This window comes from Pinus tabuliformis, chromosome 6, assembly GCF_031772625.1.
Source record: "Pinus tabuliformis cultivar Carrire ecotype Pingquan chromosome 6, CPIR1, whole genome shotgun sequence".
Classification (NCBI taxonomy): domain Eukaryota; kingdom Viridiplantae; phylum Streptophyta; class Pinopsida; order Pinales; family Pinaceae; genus Pinus; species Pinus tabuliformis.
Genome location: NC_142292.1, coordinates 1,308,579,626 through 1,308,584,318, shown reverse-complemented (window position 1 = coordinate 1,308,584,318; position 4,693 = coordinate 1,308,579,626).

The following is a 4,693-nucleotide window of genomic DNA, read 5'->3' as shown; positions in this document are numbered from 1 at the left end:
CCCACTTCCATATTTGTGGGTCCTTCTACTTGATGGGATCCCTTCTTCCTCAAAAAATTACTTTTTGATGTAACAACATGGGAGCTTTCCAGGGTAACTTGAGGGCGTGGTACTTCTCCATCACCTCTGTCAGAATGTTGCTTATTACTCTCTACTCGTAGTATAATAGTATCTTTTCTTCTTTGAGTCAAGGAGGAACTCTGAAAATTCTATGGAGTTGAAGGTAGTTATGTCTTAGTAGGCTTCTTTCCTCTTTCCTTAGTTCTCCCTTCAATATTGATGCTTATTTCTATAACTATATCATCGTTAGGTTTGGTTGTCTCATTCTCCATGGATGGGCTAGTGTGAATTTCTTTGCTTTCCTCAGAAATTCTAGTAAACAAATTTCCATATATGACCAACATAGGTGCCTGAAAATTTCCTTCAAGGTCAATTCCTTGAGTGGATTTGGCCTTGGTCAGCTTAAAGGGCTTCAATAGCTTAGAGAATTCTGCAAGGTGAGTAAATTTTTTCACAATTATTTCTCAAATAGTAAATGACAATGTTATAAACTACTTCTTCTTATTTCTTTCAAATAAAATTAACTAGGGGTGATACTATCCTAAACCTCAACAACAAAATATCTATCAAGAACAAACTTGGGTAGTGATAGAGGTTTATCTTGATACCCATACCATATGATGAGGGTATGGTCTTCATTTTCTTCATGTGTCCACTTTTCCATAAGAACTTATAGGCTTCTAAAGATATTATCTTAGGCTTTTTCCCTATTACTAGATGGAAGAATTCTTTGACAAATAGATCCTAAACTTGGAAAAATGGGAAGGGGGCCTTGTGCCTCCATAGAATAGGATACCATAATTGCGTTGGCTCTATGTGAGGATTCAAATTACTCTTGTGTAGTGTTCCATGGAATGAATTGTGAGAAACAATGGCCATTACCAGGTAGGCCCTCATAGAGAATCTAGGAGTCTTAACGAAATTGATTAATTGAAAGGAAATATCATTTGAAATGACTTCTGCCCAGTCAAATATGACATCCTTCTTGAAAGAAAAATAAAGTATGAATAGAACTAACCTGGGTACATTAGCAATAGTTTCACATCCTATGATCCAGGAAAATAACCAAGAGAAATATCTATAAGGCTTGGTAAGCATAGGGATATTGATAAAAGAAAATATGGATGGGGTTGACCTTAATGGTCCTAGTCTTGGCGTTGAATTGACAGGAACACCAATTAACTATTTCCCTAACTTTGAACACTTTTGGGACGCGTGCAAAGTTTTCAAACCCTGTACTCCAAATCTTGTTATTCTTCTTTTCCTCTAGAGCCAAATTTAAATACCATTGATATGCAACTGACTAGTGGAAGTTCTTGTCCTGACAAGCCAATGAATTGGTTTTATCCCCATAAATTGGAACCTTCTTTTTCTTCACCATGTTGCTCATTTGTTCAATGTACTTAGGAATACATGTTAGATAAATGAGGCTTTGGTGGAACTCTTAGCTATTAAATCCTTGTTTTATGGTATCATTTAGTAGTATCTTACTTCTTCACATGCCACCATCATTGAGCCATGCTATAATGATAATGGAAAGTTAGTAACTTACGATAAATTTTAAAAGGTGTGATGGTAGGTAATTCATGCAATATGATATCAAGCACCTCTTTTTAGCTCGGGGATTGGACTTTCTTAAATGATCTTTCAATTAGCCGTGAAAGGAGCAAATAACTAATTTCCACTAAGTATGGAATAAGAAAGGCGAGATGAATTTTATGGCATATCGTGTGCGGAGATTTGATATATGGAAAAAATTATTTATGTGGAGAAATGGATATGTTGAAGGTCAAATTGTGTAAGAGGATGGAATTATGTGGAATGAATGGATGTCCAGAAGGTTGGGTTATTGTAACAACCCGGGGCTAAAAGTTCATGTATTAAATTTAAGAAAGGAAAAATAAGACCAAGGTCATGGAACACATATTCCAAGTTGAATGTTGGGCAAAACATCCTAGTGAGTGTTCATTTCGGTTTATTATGGCTAAGGAAATTGGTAAAGGCATTGAAAAGGAAAAGAGGCATTAATTGGCATTTTGTTTATGAAAATAAAGGAAACTAGGAGAAAAGGAAGGTGAAAGTTCACAGGTTGCATGAGAAGGAAATTGAAGAAAATAGAAGCCTCAATAATAAAAAGGATTCTGAGGATTAGTTTGTAGATTTTTATCAGTTCAGTTTTGGACCTCTCTCTATTCTCTCATACTCTTACACACTTAGAGCATTCTTGGAGCACTCTAGCATTGAGGAAAGAAAGCAAATGAAGGACAAGGAAAACAAGGGACAAGTAAGGAAAAGTGGGATCAAGTAGCTTCAACAGGAATACTTGCAGATAACAGGTTGCATGTGTGCTTTCCTAGCTAGTTTGTGAATGCATGTGTGTATTTGGTTCTCTTATTGTCATTGGCATCGGCTTTCCCAGGCGTGACAATGGTTTCAGCCTTGCCTTTCCATTTCCGAAAGCCATGGTGTGATGGGGTTCTTTTATTTGGTTGAGATTTGGGTTTGGTAATGGTTTTGGAACCGGGTGAGGTGGTCTCAAGAAAATTCCCAAGGGCTTAGGAATCCCTTGATTGGTTTTGGCGGGATTGCGGTAAATCCTAAGGGTGGAGACAGGAAAATTCCTCAAGGTATTGGTGAAGAAATTCTAAGTCATCCAAGCTTGTTTTGGGCCTAGTGATACCTTGACCGTTTTGGCGGGATTACGGTAAAGCCTGAGGTTAGAGGTGGTTTAATCTTCAGGAAGCTCTGGTTTTTTTTGTCTTGAGTCCCACGTTCATGCTTGGAATATGGCATGGGGGTGATTGGCTTAAAGAAATATTTGGTTCAGCTCAATCTATGGTTGGGTGGTACATGGAAGTCCCTAACTTGGTTGGCTTTTGCATATGTTAATGAGAGTGCTTTCCTCTTATATTTTATGATTAATTGTACTTGTCATTTGGTGGCTTTGATGGTCGTTCTATCATGGTTATTATTCTAGTTATATGTTGGTTATAAGCATGGTTTCATAATAGGTTCTAGTTATGGCTCTTGACATGTTCTAATTAGATGATGAATGGTTAATGAATGCATGAGCTAACAGATGTTATTACAGCTATTATAAGACAACATTAGACCTTCTTGATAATTCTCAGATAAGTATCAAACCCCTATGTTTAGATATGCATTCATGACCTGTAGATTACATGTTCTCAACATGTTTGATGAAATGTTTGTCATGTTCTAGGCAATCTAGGTCAAATTTTGCCTTCAAATTTGTATCTATAGCATTGTTGTCATGTAATTATTGATTCTGAGAAGTTACAGGAAGTTCTAGGCAAGGGTCTGGAGGCTAACCTAGAATCTGGGCTTAGATCTCGAGACCACATGCTCCTAACTAGAAAAATTGGGTTGCAACCACATGGATGTAATCTTGTGCATGTGGTTAGAGGCTCCCAACTGCATGGAGGCCCTGTAACACCCCCTCCTCCCAGGTCCACCCAGGCAACCAAGCATACGGGAAAACATGTGATGAGAGAGGTTACTATAAGGGATTCAATCTCCTTGGTGACCTTAAGGAAATGGAATCGATGGAACTCATCAAACAAACCCATCCACATTAGCAATTACACCCCCAGGAGACATGTCAACCACTCAGACATCCTATCCCTGGGTCCCACTGATGTTTTAAGCCTCTTAACCCAAATTTAATCTCATGATATAGGTAAGACAACGACCAACAACTCAAATTCGCTCTCATAGGCCTATGTGCTAGCAACTGTGGACTTTTATTAACATACCTATGCCAGCGACCCCGATATTTGAGCCACTTTTCTAGCCCAGAATCTCAGCATCTGCCCAGAACTTGCTACAACCTTCAAAATTCATCAAAGACATGATAAAGATGCTTATAAATCAAAAATCAACCTTAGGACTAGGCCTGAGCTTCCCCAACTGGGACTGACATTCTGTCAAACACTTGGCATCAATGCAACCTACAGGTCTAAGATACAAGACATAGCATAAATGATTGAAAGAAACTTATGAAACATAACAAGAAGGATCACCTCTTTCTCCATTGAACTATCATATCATCAATTAGGTCTTGCATCCATCCATTTAACAATTACAAAGAAATACATGAAATAACCATGACATGAACCAGTCACATAACCATGCTTATGACCATCATTAAACCATATAAATATCAGAGATATGACAACCATTAAATCCACATATAAAAAAGTACAAAAGTAAGATAACTTAGATTTTATTAATCATAGGCAAATCCAACCAAGTTCGAGACTTCCACGTACCACCAAGCCATAGACATGGCTGAACCAAATCTCTCTTTCAACCAATCACCCTTGTGCCATATTCCAAGCATGAATTTGGGATCTCATAGAACAACCAAGGGAATCCAGAGATTAAACCACCTCCACCCTCACTAAACCGTGATCGAACCAAAACTGGTGCTCCGATCACAACCAAACCGAAGTTGGAATGCCATCCAAAATCCATCACTATCCTTGAGGAATTTTTTGTCTCCTTGTCTCTCAGGCTTTACCGCAATCCAATCCCGGATCACTAGGCCCTAAACCGAGACCAGTCTCTCAGGTTTTATCGTAATCCAAACCCAGATCACTAGGCCCTAAAC